Source organism: Macaca nemestrina, chromosome 2 (genome assembly GCF_043159975.1).
Source record: "Macaca nemestrina isolate mMacNem1 chromosome 2, mMacNem.hap1, whole genome shotgun sequence".
In the NCBI taxonomy this organism is placed as follows: domain Eukaryota; kingdom Metazoa; phylum Chordata; class Mammalia; order Primates; family Cercopithecidae; genus Macaca; species Macaca nemestrina.
The window spans coordinates 63,849,213-63,867,958 of NC_092126.1; the positions used below are offsets into that span (position 1 = coordinate 63,849,213).

Genomic DNA, 18,746 nt, shown 5'->3' on the forward strand with positions numbered 1-18,746 from the left:
GCAGAGGGTAAAGTGATTGCTGCCCTGCTGCACGCCTTTATCACAACCATTCTTCACCCCACCTGGGCTGACAGTTCACCTCACTAAGTCAAGGAGGTCCATTAATAACAAAACCAGACAGGTTTCACTGCAGATAGATTAATATACTGAAAAAATAGACCTCTTATTTGGAAGAATGCTTTAGGGCATTAATAATATATTTTACAAATTCTGTTTCTTAAAATTTTAGAAAAGTTGTATTTCAATACTGATTTTAAAAATGTTTTGAATGTCCTTTGAGTAACCAGCAGGTATATGTGCTCATAGCTGCCAAAACCTCCCTGGAATGCAAAGCAGAGCCATAGACAACAGATTGGGGTAAGAAATTCTCCTAAATGAAGTGAGACAAAAAGGTCCAAAACCTTACAAGATTATTTCCTTTGAAGCAGTCTCCTTTTTCTTTGTGTAGCATTTATCAGCTTGTGCTTGAGTCATCTATTGCTGCAGAGCAAACTCTTCCAAAATATAGTTGCTTGCAAAAATGTCAATTTAGTATTTCTCATAATTCTGAAGGTTGGTTATGTGGTTCCTCTCTGGTTTTGATTGGACTCATTCATACAGATACATTCAGCTGTAGCAGGGGTTGGCCAAATTTTCTGTAAAACAGGATCAGATAGTAAATATTTTAGAGTTTGTCTCTGTCACTATTCTTCTTATTTATTTCTTATTTATTTTTTATAAGCTATTAAAAACCCAAAGCTCAAAAGCAGGCTATGGCCTACAGGCTGTAGTTTGCCGCTTCCTGAACTGGAGAATCAGCTGAGCTGAAACTCCAAGGTGGCCTCACTCATGCGTCTGCTGTCGGCTCCATGTGGCCTCTCATCCTGCAGTAGGCTATGTTTTTGGTCTGTGGGCAACATCCAGAAAACAGCAGGCAGAAGCTGTAAAATTTCTTAAGGCCTAGCCTTGGGAGTCACACAAGGTCATATACGCCAAATTCTACAGATCAAAGCAAATTGCGAGGGCCTCTCCAAATCCAAGGGACGGGCAAATAGACTCTGCCTCTTGATGGAAGGAGCTGCAGATAACGTGGCCAGAACTAGCTAAACTAAGTGTCAGGAACTTTATTCTTGAAAGAAAGTCATCAAACTTCAAATATATGATATCTAATGGCAGCTATTGTTCTTCCTCACTTCTCTCCCCGAACTACCCAAACCTGTTTATAATTCTGTGAGCACTCACTTGCCTAAGGACTTGTTTACAGGTGTCTCTGCCATGAAATTATCAGCAACCTGAGGGAAGAGACAGGCCCTACCGCACTGCCTTGCTGTAATATATCTTCAATAGATATATATATGGAATTTAGTTGAATAGCCTTACAGAGGTTTAAAGTCAGGTTATTTGCTTACTTCACAAAAGCAAAATAAATGTAAGTATCCTGCACTATCTACAAATTCCAGAAGAAAAGCATGCATCAAAGAGTTACATTTCACACTCAGATACCATCTGATCAATCAGATGGAAAACTTCTTAGCAATTTTCCAAACACATAATCAAGAGTTAGGAAGCCGTATGCCTAATGATAAGTTTGAACTAGCAATCACCTTTAAGAGTATATTACATTTTAACCTTAAATTTGTCTGCAGATGAAAATGGAAATGTAACAGTTCTTTTGTAATATGTGCCATATGTGTTTCAAGGCAGATGTGATTCTGGACCGGGTTTCTAATATACAGGAAATGCTTCTACTAATTGTTCAGTTGAATTTTTCAATATGTGTTTTCTCCAAAGTCTTACTGTGACTGTCTTCTTCAACTTGATGGAAAGCTTTGACAATTTACTATGCTTAGAAGCAGCTGGGGTGTATTTCCAATTGATGATTTGTTGTATTTCTTACTTGACTATCCACATCTTTCATTCTCTTCTGCATTTTCCTTCAGCACTTCCTGTCTTAATGAATTTGATATATGACACTGCCTTTATGCAAATGCAGTCAATATCTTCAGCCTTTCTTCTGCCTCCCTCCTTCAGATTACAAATACATGGAAGAGTCATGCTAGTAACACATATGTGACACTTAAACATTAATACAGTATATTCACATACACTATATCAGTTGATTATTAATACACCAATACCGTGGAGGTGGATACTGTCATTACTGTCATTTGGCAGGTAGGGAAACTGGCGAACAAATGTCTCAGAGATATTTCAAACTTAACATGTCTAGGCCAACCTCAGTACCTTCCCATAAAATCTGCTTATTCTCCTGGATTCCTGATTTGGATAAAGCAGCTCCATTTATCACTCATCCAAGTTCAGCTCTCACTTCGTCCTTCTCTCTATTCCACATGTCCAGTCAGTCACCAAGTCCCCGTGGAGTCTCTCTCTCTCTCTCTCCCTCTCCTCTCTGAGATGCCTGCAGCCAAGAAAGCCTCATTCTTTATCTAGGTTTGTATCAGAGCTTTCTGTCTGCTCCCCTGACTTCCAAGTTACCCTTCAGGTCCTTCATATTACCACTAGGCTGTCTTCCTCAAACCCAGATCTCGTCAGGCATTCCTATGTTAAATTGATCAGGGGCTTCCCACAAGGCACAATCCAAAGGGCTACAGAACCTTTTGTAATCTGCCTCGGCCTACCAGCTCTGGCCATGCATGCATTTTCATGCACTGTCATTGTACCCACTGTTACCTCAGAGTACCGTTTTATTCTCTGAGTCCCTCCATCCAAGAACCACACCCATCTGACTTATCCAAGTCCCACAACCACTACAGCAATGCTTCTCAAACCTAAATGTGCATAGGAATCACTAGAGAATCTTATTAAAAGCAGATTCTGATTCATTAGGTCCTGGATAAGGCTGGAGACTCTGGCAATTTTTTTTTTTTTTTTTTTTGATTTATTTTTGTGAGACAGTGTCTCGCTCTATTGCCCAGGCTGGAGTGCAGTGGTGCAATCACAGCTCACTGCAAACTCTGCCTCCCGGGTTCATGCCATTCTCCTGCCTCAGCCTCCCGAGTAGCTGGTACTACAGGCGCCCGCCACAACGCCCGGCTAATTTTTTTGTATTTTTAGTAGAGACGGGGTTTCACCGTGTTAGCCAGGATGGTCTTGATCTCCTGACCTCATGATCTGCCAGCTTCGGCCTCCCAAAGTACTGGGATTACAGGCGTGAGCCACTATGCCTGGCCCTACTCTGCCTATTAACAAACCAACTGTACAGGGCACGGTGACTCATGCCTGTAATCTCAGCATTTTGGGAGGCTGAGGTGGGCAGATAGCTTGAGCTCCTGAGTTCAAGACCAGCCTGGGCAACATAGAGAAACCCCACCTCTACTAAAAATACAAAATTAGCCTGGCATGGTGGCATGACCTGTAGTCCCAGCTATTCAGGAGGCTGAGCTGGGAAGATTGCTTGAGCTTGGGAGGTTGAGGATGCAGTGAGCTGTGATTGCACCACTGCACTCCAGCCTGGGTGACAGAGCACCACCTTGTCTCAAGACAAAAACAAAAACAGACAACCCACCAACTGGTGATAGGATACTGCTGGTTGTTAGACTGCAATTTGAGTAGCAAGAGTATAGAGCTGCACTGTTCAATAGAACTTTCTCCAATGATAAAAATGCTCTTAGGTGTTTTCTGATATTGTAGACACTAATGACATGTAGCTATTGAATACTCGAAATGTAGCTAATGAGACTGAAGAACTGAGTTTTAAATTTTACTTAGTTTAAATTTCAGTAGGTACATGTGACTAAGTGGCCACCACGTTGAACAGTGCAAATGTATAGGAATCCCTTTTCATCCTCCAAAACTCATTCAGACTTCTGGTTTTCGATCCAGCATGTAAGACTTAAAATTCACCATTCCATCCTAATAACGAGTAAAAAGCTAAACAAACTTGAAAATACTTAACTCTTCATATATTTTTTGGAAAAGTGAGGTTATGGGGCAAACCGCATCTCCCGAACTGGAGAGACAGACAGGTAGATACAAAGAATTACAGAATTAAAAGAAAAGAAAAAAATTGACATTTTGAGCTGGACAAATAAAACTAAACAACAAAACAAACAGAAAACACAGAGAATTATAACTTACCAGAGCAGAAAACCATGAGCTGAGACCTCTACAGGAACCAGTGCTGGGGTAGGAAAACCTAAACTATTAAATGATGAATTGCTAGAAGTTCTGTGTGGGCAAATCTGAGAGTTAAAAACTTCAGGGGAACCTAGTCATGGTGGGTGGAACCCATATTTTTTGTGTGTTTTAACTCCTGGAGTTCTATCGGGTTCACACGGTGAATATCAGAGAAAAATCACCCAGTGCTTCCAGCATGGGGAGGGGAAAAGAAACCATTTTGAAATGTGCCAGAACATTCTGCTCTTCTTAACAATAGCTATCCTCAGAAGAAAGTAGCTGAGTGTAACCTAGCCTGCTGGGGTTTTATCAGAGCATAACTGACCTGGGGGAAGGGAAATACCCAACTCCATTCCCTCTAGACTTCCACATATGAGAAGGGAAATACCCAAATCCAGCCCACACTAGCTATCCTATCCTACCTAACATGTTGGGGGTGAGTATAGGGGTAAAGAACTGAGAAGCACTTGTGAAGTTCATGATCCAGAGGCACAGGCTCACTAAAAGACTGAGACCTAATCATAGGACTGCAGAAAGCTCCCCCACCTATACATACACCTTATCATCACATTACTAAAGGAACATCATGGCAGTTTCTTTAACCGAGTACATTATGTCCAGTTATCAAAAAAAAAAAAAAATTTTCAAGGTGCACTAAAAGGAAAAACACAGTTTGAAGCGATAGTATACACATCAGAGCCAAATTCAAGATATGGTAGAGCTGTTGGTATTAGACCATGAATTTAAAATAACTATGATTAATTTACTAAGAGCTTTAATACATAAAGTAGATAGCATGAAAAGACCAATAGGTAATGTTAGCAGAGAAATAGATAATTTAATAAGGAACCAAAAAAGATGGTAGAGATCAAAAGCACCGTAGCAGAAATGAAGAATGCCTTTGATGGTCTTATTAGTAGATGGGACACAACTGAAGAAAAAAGTCTCTGAACATGAAGCTATCTCAATAGAAACTACCCAAACTGAAAAACAGAAAAGACTGAAAAAAACCCACCCAGAACAGAATATACAAGAGCTGTGGCTCAACTACAAAAGGTGCAACATGTGTAATGGGAATAACCAAGAGAAGAAAAAGAGAAAGAAACAAAAGAAATATTTGAAACAATAAAGACAAAATTACCCCTAAATTAATGTCAGACAACAAACCACAAGTCCAGAAAGCTGAGAGAACACCAAGCAGAATAAATGTAAAAAACACCCACACCTAAGCACAATGTATTCAAACTACAAAAAAATCAAAGATAGAGAAAAAAATTGGAAAGAAGTCAGTGAAATAAAACCCACCTTATCTATAGAGGAGCAAAGATAAGAATTACACCTGGTTTTTCCTCAGAAACCATGCAAGCAAAAAAAGTAGAGTGAAATATTTAAAGTGTTGAGAGAAAAACCAAACAAGCTAGAATTCTACAACATGTAAAATTATCCTTCAAAAGGAAAAAAAAAAGTTGAGGGAGTTTGTTTCTAGTAGACTGCTTTGGAATAAATGTTTAAAAAAATTTGTTTAGAGAGAAGGAAAATAATATCGTTCAGAAATTTGGATCTATGTAAAGAAAAGAATAGCAATGGAGAAGGAATAAATGAAGATAAAAATAAAAACATTCTGACATGGTTTGAATCTGTGTTCCCACCAAAATCTCATGTTGAAATGTTATCCCCAATGCTGGAGGCAGTTGGATCATGAGTGGTTTCTCATAGCTTAACATCTTTGCCCCCTTGGTGCTGTCATTGCAATAGTGAGCTCTCATGAAATCTGGTCATTTAATAGTGTGTGACACCTCACTCCCCAATGCTCCCACACCTGCCAACACTTCCTCCTGCTCTGGCCATGTGAAGAATTGGCTTCCCATTCACCTTCCACCATGATTGTAAGATTCCTGAGGCCTCCCCAGAAACTGAGCAGATACTGCCATGCTTCCTGTACAGCCTGTGGAACCGTGAGCCAATTAAACCTCTTTGCTTTATATATTGCCCAGTTTTAGGTATTTCTTTATGGCAGTGTGATAACCAACTAATATATATTCTTTTTTTAGTTCTTAATGGATCTGACAGATAACAGTTTGTTCAAGATAGTAATAATATATTTGATTATGTATGTGTATGGCTATATATAACTGAAATGAATGAAAGCAATGACACAAGGATAGGATGGAGAAATGAGTATTATTTTGTTATTATAATGTATTCACACTACCCATGAAGTGGTATAGTGTTATTTGAAAGATAACTTGAACTTGTTTTAAATGTATATTGCAAACTCTAGGACACTATAACTCTTGGGCACGGTCGCTCACACCTATAATCCCAGCACTTTGGGAGGCTGAGGTGGTCAGATCACGAGGTCAGGAGTTTGAGACCACTCTGACCAACATGGTAATACCCTGTCTCTACTAAAAATATGAAAATTAGCCAGGCATGGTGGCACATGCCTGTAATCCCAGCTACTCGGGAGGCTGAGGCAGGAGAATCACTTGAACCCAGGAGGCGGAGGTTGCAGTGAGCTGAGTTAGTGCCACCACACTCCAGCCTGGGTGACAGAGTGAGACTCCATCTCAAAAATAAATAAATAAAATAAATATAACTGATATGCTAAGAAAGGAAAGAAGATGGAGTCTTTTAAAATGCTCCATGAAAATCACAAAGGGCAGAAAATGTGGAGGACAAAAAATAGGAACAAAGAACAAGGGTGATGATATAGTTTGGATATTCATTTCCTTCAAATGTCATGTTGAAATTTGATTCCCAATGTTGGAGGTGGGGCATTGTGGGAGGTATTTGGGTCATGGAGGCAGATCGCTTATAAATGGCTTGGTTCCATTCCTGTAGTAATAAGTGAATTCTCAGATCTCTAACTCATGTGAGAGCTGGTTGTTTAAGACAACATGACATCCCTCTCTCACTTGCTCCCTTTCTTGCCATATGATGCCAGCTCCACTTCCTCTTCCACCATGATTGGAAGTTTCCTGAAGCCCTAGTCAGAAGCAGATGTTGGCATGATGCTTCTTGTACAACCTGCAAACTTGTGAGCCAAATAAACCTCTTTTCTTTATAAATTACCCAGCCTCAGGTATTGTTTTAAAGTAATACCAATAGATTAAGAGGGGACAAGTAGAAAACAGTAACAAATATGAACTGGGAGCAGTGGCTCATACCTGTTATCCCAGCACTTTGGAAGGCTGGAGCCAGAGGATCACGTGAGGACAGGAGTTTGAGACCAGCCTGGCCAACATGGTAAAACCCCATCTCTACTAAAAATATAAAAGTTAGGTTTGGTGGTACACTCCTGTAATCCCAGCTACTCAGGTGAGGCAGGAGAATCACTTGAACCTGGAAGGCAAAGGCTGCAGTGAGCCGAGACCACGCTACTGTGCTCCAGCCTGGATAACAGAGCAAAACTCCATCTGAAAAAAGTGAAAAAGCAGTAACGAATATGGAAGATATTAATCCAACTATATCAGTAATCACTTTGAAAGCCCATGGTCTGAATGCACCAATTAAAAGACAGACATTGTCCAAGTGAATCAAAAGATAAGACCCAATTATTTTTTACAAAAAAAAAAATTTAAATATAAATATATAGATTAAAAGTAGATGGATAGGGAAAGATATACCATGGTAACACTAATTTTACAAAGGTAGGGTAGCTACAATAAGTTCAGACAGAGCAGACTAGAGCAAGAAAAGTCACCAAGGATAAACAATGACATTACATAATGATACAGGGATAAATTCTCCAACAAGACATAATTCTTTTTTTTTTTTTTTTTTTTTTTTTAAGGAATCTTACAATCATGGTGGAAGGCACTGTTGCCCAGACTGGAGTGCAGTGGCGCAGTCTCGGCTCACTGCAAGCTCCACCTCCTGGGTTCGTGCCATTCTCCTGCCTCAGCCTCCTGAGTAGCTGGGACTACAGATGCCCTCCACCACGCCTGCCTAATTTTCATATTTTTAGTAGAGATGGGGTTTCACCATGTTAGCCAGGCTGGTCTCGAACTCCTGACCTCGTGATCCATCCACCTCAGCCTCCCAAAGTGCTGGGATTACAGGCGTGAGCCACAATGCCCGGCCAAGACATAACAATTCTTAATGTGAATACACTTAAAAATGGCATCAAAATACGGGAGACAAAAACTGATAGGATGACAAGAAGAAATAGATGAATCCACCATGATAGTTGGAGACTTCATCATTCTTTAACAGATGTGGACACATTCCACAGGCAGAAAGTCAGACTATAGCGGAATTCAACAACACCATCAATCAACTGGATATAGTGGACATCTATAGACTGTCTCATCCAGTAACAGCAGAATACACATTTTTCTTAATCTCACATAGAACATTCTGCAAGATAGGTCACATTCTTGGCCATAAAACACACCATAACACATTTAAAAGAATAAAAAACATACAATGTCTGCCCTCAGACCACAGTGGAATTAAACTAGAAATCAATACCAGAAAGATAGCTGGAGAATCCCCAAATATTTGGAGATTAAAGAACATTCTTCGAAATAAAACATGGGTCGAAAAGTAACTCTCAAGATAAATTTTAAAATATTTTCAATTAAATGAAAACAAAAACACAAGTTATCAAACAATGGGATGCAACGAAGGTGCTTAAAGGGAAATTTATAGCATTGAATGCATATATTAGTAAAGAAAAAAGATCCAAAAATTAATCATATAAGACTTCATCTTAGGAAACGAGAAAAAGAAGACCAAATTAAAATCAGAGAAAGATAAAAATTATAGCAAAAATTAATTGAAAATATGAAATCAGTAGAAAAAATGAAGCTAAAAGCTGGTTCTTTGAAAAGATCAGTAATATTGGTAATTATCTAGCCATGCTAACTGTATTAGGCCATTCTTGCATTACTACAAATAACTACCTGCGACTAGGTAATTTATAAAGAAAAGAAGTTTAATTGGCTCATGGTTCTGCAGGCTGTACAACGTCACTGGCATCTGCTTGGCTTCTGCTGAGGCCTTAGTGAGCTCTTAGTCATGGCAGAGGGGAAGGGATAGCTGGCACATCACAAGGCAAAAGCAGAAGCAAGAGAAGTGGAGGAGGTACCACACACTTTTAAATAACCGGATATCATGAGAACTCACTCACTGTCTTGTGGACAGCTCCAAGCCATGAGGAATCCACCCTCATGACCCCCACACCTCCAATCAGGCCCCACCTCCAACGCTGGGGATTACATCTCAACATGAAATTTGGATGAGGACAAATATTCAAACTATATCACTAAGAAAAAAGAGAGAGGAAACAAAATGCTAATATCAAAAATGAAAAAGGGGACACCAGAGAGCCCAGAGACGTCAAAAGGGTAATCAAGAAATATTCTGAACAATTCTGGGTCCACAAATTTGATAACCTAGATGAATTGGAAGAACACTTTGAAAGACAATATTTGCCAAAACTCAAACAAGGAGAGATAGACAATCTGAACCAGCCTATACCTATCAAAAACATTGAGTCAATAATTAATGACCTTGCAAAATAGAAAGCAGCAGGCTCAGATGTGTTCACTGGTGAATTCTACCAAAAAATAAAGGAAACTTGAGAAGATAGAAGCAAGAGCTTCTGGCTAGGTGACCACATGAGGGTTCCTGGAGAGGGGGAGCACCCAGGGAAGACATAGAAATGTCACTCACCCCTTACCCTATGCATCACTTCATCTGTATCCTTTGTAATAAACTTGCAAATTTAAAAAAGAAGATAAAAGCAGAATACTTCTTATTCTATGAGGCCAGCATTACTCTAATACCAAAACCAGACAAAGGCATTACAGGAAAAGAAAACTACAGACAGATATCTTACATAAACATAAATGCAAATATCCTCAACAAAATATTATCAAATCAAATCCAACAATGTTAAAAAGTATTATGCAGCACAAGTAAGTGAGATTTATTGTAAGTCTGGTTCAGCATTCAAAAAACGCAGTGGATATAATCTGTCACATCAAAAGACTAAAGAGGAAAAATCACATGATCATATCAGTAGATGCAGAAAAAGCGTTTCACAAAATCTAGCATCCGTTAACAGATAAAATAACAATAAAGACTCAGTAAACTGAAACAGTGAAACTTCCTCAACTTGATTTTTAATAACGTATTTACGAAATCCTGTGAAAATACCCATGAAATTCTTCACAGAAATAGAGAAAACAATTCTAAAATATATGTGAAACATAACCTAGGATAGCCAAAACTATCCTAAGTAAAAAGAACAAAACTGGAGGAATCACATTACCTGATGTCAAATTATGCCACAGTAAAACAGTATGGTACTAGCATAAAAACAGACACATAGGCCAGTGGAATAAACCTGAGAACCCAGAAACAAATCCACACACCTACCATGAACTCATTTTTAACAAAGTTGCCAAGAACATATGTTGGGGAAAAGACAATGTCTTCAATAAATGGTGCTGGGAAAACTGGATATCCCTGTGCAGAAGAATGAAACTAGACCCCTATCTCTTGCTATATATTAAAATCAAATAAAAATGGATTAAAAACTTAAATATAAAACCTCAAACTATGAAACTACTACAAGAAAACATTGGGGAAACTCTCCAGGACATTGGTCTGGGCAAAAATTTCTTGAGCAATATTCCACAAGCACAAGCAACCAAAGCAAAAATGGACAAATGGGATCACATCAAGTTAAAAACCTTCTGCACAGCAAAGAATACAGTCAACAAAGCGAAGACACAGCCCACAGGATGGGAAAAAATATTTGCAAACTACTCGTTAGGCAAGGGATTAATAACTGGAATATATAAGGAGCTCACACAACTCTATAGGAAAAGAATCTAATAATCCAGAAAAATATGGGCAGTAGATTTGAATAGACATTTTTCAAAAGAAGGCATACAAATGGAAAACAGGCATATGAAAAGGTACTCAACATGACTGATCATCAGAGAAATGCAAATCAAAACTACAATGAGATAATCTCACCCCAGTTAAAATAGCTTATATCCAAAAGACAGGCAATAACATATGCTGACGGGGATGTGGAGAAAACGAAACCCCCATACACTGTTGTTAGAAATGTAAATTAGTACAACCACTATGGAGAACAGTTGGAGATTCCTTAAAAAAAAAAAAAAATTCAGTTACCATATGATCCAGTAATCTCACTGCTGGATATATACTCAAAAGAAAGGAAAGAGATATCTGTACTCCTATGTTTGTTGCAGCACCGTTTAAAATAGCTAAGATTTGGAAGCAACCTAAGTGTCCATCAACATATGAATGGATAAAGAAAATGTGGTACATATACACAGTGGAGTACTATTCAGTCCATGAGGGCCGGGCACGGTGGCTCACGCCTGTAATCCCAGCACTTTGGGAGGCTGAGGCGGGCGGATCGCGAGGTCCAGAGATTTGAGACCATCCTGCCTTACATGGTTAAACCCCATCTCTACTAAAAATACAAAATTAGCTGGGCCTGGTGCCATGTGCCTGTAGTCCCAGCTACTTGGGAGGCTGAGGCAAGAGAATCACTTGAACCCAGGAGGTGGAAGTTGCAGTGAGCCAAGATCCTGCCATTGCACTCCAACCTGGGTGACAGAGCAGGACTCTGTAAAAAAAATAAAATAAAATAAAATAAAAATAAAATGAGGTCCTTTCATTTTGTAACAATGTGAATGGAACTGGAGGTCATTATGTTAAGTGAAATAAGCCAGCCACAGAAAGACAAACATTGGGTGTTCTCACTTGTGGTATTTAAAAATGAAAACAATTGAACACATGGACATAGAGGGTAGAAGGATGGTTACCAGAAGCTGGGAAGGGTAGTGAGGGTCTTGCAGATAGGTGGGGATAGTTAATGTGCACAAAAGAAAATAGAATAAATAAGACCTACTATTTGATAACACAATGCTGTGACTATCATCAATAATACCTTAATTGTATACTTTAGAATAACTTAGAGAATAATTGGATTGTTTGTAACTTGAAAGATAAATGCTTGAGGGAATGGAAAATAATCTACAAAAAACAAACAAACAAACAAAAACCCTCCTTATTAAAATGCCAATAAAATTCTTCAACGAAATGGAAAAAACAATCCCTAAATTTATATGGAATGATGAAAGACCCTGAGTAGGGCAAAGCAACCCTGACCAAAATGGACAAAGCTGGAAGAATCACACTACCAACTTCAAAATATACTACAAAGCTATAGTAACCAAGTCAGCTTGGGACTGGCATAAAAATAGACACATAGACCAATGTAATAGAGTAGAGAATCCAGATATAAATCCATGGATGTACAGCTATTAATAACATTTTTGACAGTTACCAAGAACATACAATGGGGAAAGGGCAGTCTCTTCAATAAGTGGTGCTGGGAAAACTGGGTAACCATACGCAAAAGAATAAAACTAGACCCCTATCTCTCACCATATAAAAAACAAAATCAAAATATGTTAAAGAGTTTAAGACCTGAAACTATGAAGCTACCATAAGCAGACATTGAGGAAATGTTCCAAGACATTGGCCTCAGCAAGGATTTCTTGGGTAAGACTTCAAAATCACAGGCAACCAAAGCAAAAAACAGGTAAATGGGACATCAACCTAAAATGCTTCTGCACAACAAAGGAAACAACAGAGTGAGGAGACAACCCACAGAATGGGAGAAAATATTTGCAACTATTCATCTGACAAGGGATTACTAACTAAAATATATAAAGAGCTCAAACAACTTAATAGCAAAAAAAAAAAAAAAAAGAAAAAATCCATCTTAAAAATAAGCAGAGTGGGTGCAGTGGCTCACGCCTGTAAACCCAACACTTTGAGAGGCCAAGGAAGGAGAATTGCTTGAGAACAAGAGTTCAAGACCAGCCTGGGCAACAGAGATGGTCTCATGTCTCCCTACCCCCTGCAAAAATAGGCAAAATAGGATTCCCAGGCAATATAGCCAAATAGGAACAGCTCCAGTCTGCAGTTCACAGCAGCACCAACACAGAAGGTGGGTGATTTTTGCATTTCCAACCTAGGTACCCAGTTCATCTCACTGGGACTGGTTAGACAGTGGGTGCAGCCCACAGAGGGTGGGTAGAAGCAGAGTGGGATGTTGCCCCACCTAGGAGGTGCAAGGGGTTAGGGAACTGCCTCTCCTAGCCAGTGGAAGCCATGAGGGACTATACTGTGAGTGAGGATGCTATCTGGCCCAGATACTATGCTTTTCCCACAGTCTTTGCAACCCATAGACCAGGAGATTCCCTTGGGTGCCTACACTACCAGGGCCCCGGGATTCAAGCACAAAACAGGTGTCTATTTGGGCAGACACCGAGCTAACTGCAGTTTTTTTTCCTACACCAGTGGCACCTGGAACTCCTGCAAGACAGAACTGTTTACTACCCTGCAAAGGGGGCTGAAGCCAGGGAGCCGAGTGGTCTTGCTCAGCAGATGCCACCCCCATGGAGCCCAACAAGCTAAGATTCACTGGCTTGAAATTCTCACTGCCATAACAGCAGTCTGGAGTTGACCTGGGACACTCGAGCTTGGTGTGGGGAGGGGCATCTGCCATTACTGAGGCTTGAGTAGGCAGTTTTCCCCTCACAGTGTAAACAGAGCAGCTGGGGAGTTCAAACTGGGTGCGGAACCCACTGCAGTGTGGCAAAGCTACTGTAGCCAGACTGCCTCTCTAGACCTCCTCTCTGGGCAGAGCATCCCTGAAAGAAAGGCAGCAGCCCCAGTCAGGGGCTTATAGATAAAACTCCCATCTCCCTCGGACAGAGCACCTGGGGAAAGGGGCAGCTGTGGGCGCAGCTTTAGCAGACTTAAATGTTCCCACCTGCCACTTCTGAAGCGAGCAGCAGATCTCCCAGCACAGTACTTAAGCTCTGCTAAGGGACAGACTGCCTCCACAAGTGGGTTCCTGACCCCATGCTTTCTGACTGGGAGACACCACCCAGCACAGGTTGATAGATACCTCATACAGGAGAGCTCCGGCTGGCATCTACAGGGTACCCCTCTGGTACAAAGCTTCCAGAGGAAGAAGCAGGCAGCAATCTTTCCTGTTCTGCAGTCTCTGCTGGTGAACAGCGTCAGGAGCGGACCTCCAACAAACTCCAACAGACCTGCAGAACAGGGGCCTGTTAGAAGGAAAACGAACAAACAGAAAACAATAGCATCAACATCAACAAAAAGGACGCCCATACAAGAACCCCATCTGAAGGTCACCAGCATCAAAGACCAAAGGTAAATAAATCCACGAAGATGAGGAAAAATCAGCGCAAAAAGGCTGAAAATTCCAAAAACCAGAATGCCTCTTCTCCAAAAGATCACAACTCCTCACCAGCAAGAAACAAAACTGGATGGAGAATGCGTTTGATGAATTGACAGAAGTACACTTCAGAAAGTCGGTAACAACAAGCTCCTCCAAGCTAAAGGAGCATGTTCTAACCCAGTGCAAGGAAGCTAAGAACCTTGATAAAAGGTTACAGGAACTGCTAATTAGAATAACTAGTTTACAGAAGATCGTAAATGACCTGATGGAGCAGAAAAGCACAGCATGAGAAGCATACACGAATATCAGTAGTCGAATTGATCAAGTGGAAGAAAGGATATCAGAGATTGTTCAACTTAATGATGTAAAGCATGAAGACAAGATTATAGAAAAAAGTCTGAAAAGCAACAAACAAAGCCTCCAAGAAATATGGGACTATGTGAAAAGACCAAACCTACATTTGATTGTTGTATCTGAAAGTGATAGGGAGAATTGAACCAAGCTGGAAAACATACTTCAGGATATTATACAGGAGAACTTCCCCAACCTAGCAAGACAGGCCAACATTCAAATTTAGGAAATACAGAGAACACCACAAAGATACTTTTCAGCCCCAAGACACATAATTGTCAGGTTCACCAAGGTTGAAATGAAGGAAAAAATGTTAAGGGCAGCCAGAGAGAAAGGTCGGGTTACCCACAAAGGGAGCCTGTCAGACTAACAGTGGATCTCTCTGCAGAAACCTTACAAGCCAGAAGAGAGTGGGGGCCAATATTCAACATACTTAAATAAAAGAATTTTCAATCCAGAATTTCATATCCAGCAAAACTAAGTTTCGTAAGTGAAGGAGAAATAAAGTCCTTCACAGATAAGCAAATGCTGATGGATTTTGTCATCACCAGGCCTACCTTACAAGAGTGCCTGAAGGAAGCACTAAATTTGGAAAGGAGAAATTGGTACCAGCCACTGCAAAAACATACCAAAATGTAAAGACCATTGACACTATGAAGAAACTGCATAACTAATGGGCAAAATAACCAGCTAGCATCAAAATGACAGGATCAAATTCACACATAACAATATTAACTTTAAATGTAAATGGGCTAAATGCGCCAATATAAAGACACCGACTGGTAAGTTGGATAAAGAGTCAAGACCCATCCATGTGCTGTATTCAGGAGACCCATCTCGTGCAAAGACACACATAGGCTCAAAACAAAGGGATGGAGGAATATTTACCAAGCAAATGCAGAGTAAAAAAAAAAAAAAAAAAAAAATGAAGCAGGGGTTGCAATCTTAGTCTCTGATAAAACAGACTTTAAACCAACACAGATAGAAAAAGACAAGGACAATACATAATGGTAAAGAGATCAATGCAACAAGAAGAGCTAACTCTCCTAAATATATATACTACCAATAATACAGTGGCAACCAAATTCATAAAGCAAGTTCTTAGAGACCTACAAAGAGACTTAGACTCCCACATCATAGTGGGAGACTTTAACACCCCACTGTCAATATAAGATGGATCAATGAGACAGAAAATTAATGAGGATATTCAGAACTTGAACTCAGCTCTGGACCAAGTGGACCTAATAGACATTTACAGAGCTCTCCACCCCAAATCAACAGAATATACATTCTTCTCAGCACCACATAGCACTTATTCTGAAATTGACCACATAATTGGAAGTAAAACACTCCTCAGCAAATGCAAAAGAACAGAAATCCTAACAAAGAGTCTCAGACCACAGTGCAATCAAATTAGAACTCAGGATTAAGAAACTCAAAACCACACAATGACATGGAAACTGAACAACCTGCTTCTGAATGACTGCTGGGTAAATAACAAACGTAAGGCAGAAACAAATAAGTTATTTGAAACTCATGAGAACAAAGACGCAACATACCAGAATATCTGGGACACAGCTAAAGCAGTGCTTAGAGGGAAATTTATAGCAGTAAATGCCCAAATGAGAAAGCAGGAAAGATCTAAAGTCGACACCCTAACACCATAATTAAAAGAACTAAGAAGCAAGAGCAAACAAATTCAAAAGCTAGCAGAAAACAACAACTAAGATCAGAGCAGAACTGAAGGAGATAGAGATATGAAAGACCCTTCAAATAACCCATGAATCTAGAAACAGGAGCTGTTTCTTTGAAAAGATTAACAAAATAGATAGACTGCTAGCCAGACTAATAAGAAAATAAAGAGAAAAGAATCAAATACACACAATAAAAAATGATAAAGGCGATATCACTACTGATCCCACAGAAATACAAACTACCATCATAGAATACTATAAACACCTCTATGCAAATAAACTAGAAAATCTAGAAGAAATGGATAAATTCCTGGACACATACACACTCCCAGGACTAAACCAGGAAGAAGCTGAATCCCTGAATAGACCAATTAATAAGTTCTGAAATTGAGGCAATAATTAATAGCCTACCAACTAAAAAAAAGGCCCAGGACCAGATGGATTCACAGCCAAATTCTACCAGAGGTACAAGGAGGAGCTGGTACCATTCCTTCTGAAACTATTCCAAACAATAGAAGAAGAGGGACTCCTCCCTAACTCATTTTATGAGCCAGCATCATCCTGATACCACAACCTGGCAGAGACACAACAAAAGAACAGAATTTCAGGTCAATATCCCTGCCAAACATCGATGTGAAAATTCTCACTAAAACACTGACAAACAGAATCCAGCAGCACATCAAAAAGTTTAACCATCACGATCAAGTCAGCTTCATCCCTGGGATGCTAGGCTGGTTCAACATATGCAAATCAATAAATACAATCCATCACATAAACAAAACCAATGACCAAAACCACATGATTATCTCAATAGATGCAGAAAAGGCCTTTGATAAAACTCAATACCCTTTCATACTAAAACCCTCAATAAACTAGGTATTGATGGAACATGTCTCAAAAAGAGCTATTTATGACAAACCCACAGCCAATATCATACTGAATGGGTAAAAGCTGGAAGCATTCCCTTTGAAAACTGGCACAAGACAAGGATGCCCTCTTTCACCACTCCTATTCAACATAGTATTGAAAGTTCTGGGCAGGGCAATAAGGCAAGAGAAAGAAATAAAGGATATTCAAATAGGAAGAGAGGAAGTCAAATTGTCTGTTTGCAGATGACATGATTGTCAACTCAAGCCATTGCTTCAGAGGGTGCAAGCCCCAAGCCTTGTTGGCTTCTATTTGGCTTGGGCCTGTGGGGGCGCAAAAGACAACAGTTGAGGTTTGGGAACCTCCACCTAGATGTCACAGGATGTATGGAAATTCCTGGATGTCCACACAGAAGTCTATTGCAGGGGTGGAGCCCTCATGGAGAACTTCTACTAGGGCAGTGCTGAGGGGAAATGTGGGATTGGAGCCTCCACACAGAGTCCCCACCAGGGCACTGCATAGTGGACCTGTGAGAAGAGGTCCATTATCCTCCAGACCCAAGAATGGTAGATCCACCAACAGCTTGAATTATGAACTTGGAAAAGCTGTAGGCACTCAAGGCTGGCCCATGAAAGCAGCTGGCAGGACTGTACCCTGCAGAGCCAGAGGGGTGGAGCTGCCTAAGGCCTTGGGGGCCCAACTCTTGCATCAGCATGCCCTGTATATGACACATGAAATCAAAGGAAATCATTTCAGAGCTTTAAGATTTAATGACTGCCCTGCTGGGTTTTAGACTTGTATGGGGCTTGTAGCCCCTTTGTTTTGGCCAGTTTCTCCCATTTGGATTGGAAACATTTACTCAATGTCTGTACCACCATTGTATCTTGGAAGTAACTAACTTGTTTTTGATTTTACAGGCTTATAGCCAGAACAAACTTGCCTTGTCTCAGATGAGACTTTGGATTTGGACTTTTGGGTTCATGTTGGAATGAGTTAAGACTTTGGGGAACTGTTGGAAAGGCATGATTGTTTCTGAAATGTAAAAAGGACATGAGATTTGGGAGGAGCCAGGGGCAAAATGATACGGTTTGGCTTTGTGTCCCCACCCAAATCTCATCCTGAATGGTAATCCCCATGTGTTGAGGGACAGACCTGGTGGGAGGTGATTGGATTATGGGGGTGGTTTCCCCTATGCTGTTCTCATGATAGTAAGTTCTCAAGAGATCTGATAGTTTAAAAGTGTGGCACTTCTCCTCTGTTCTCTCTTCTGCCACCGTGTAAGATGCGCCTTGCTTTCTTTCCCTTTGCCTTCTGCTGCAACTGTAACTTTCCTGAGGCTTCCCAAGCCATGTGTAACTGTGAGTCAATTAAACTTCTTTTCTTAGCAAATTACACACTCTCAGGTAGTTCTTTATAGCAGTGTGAAAACAGATTAATACATT

At 40.2% G+C, this 18,746-nt stretch overlaps 1 protein-coding gene across 4 annotated transcripts in view; it reads left to right on the plus strand.

Moving 5' to 3' along the window:
- The window catches only part of LOC105488520 (NMD3 ribosome export adaptor), a 181,563-nt gene that overhangs the window by 1,454 nt on the left and 161,363 nt on the right, over nucleotides 1-18,746 (plus strand). The gene's annotated exons all lie outside the window — the stretch shown is intronic.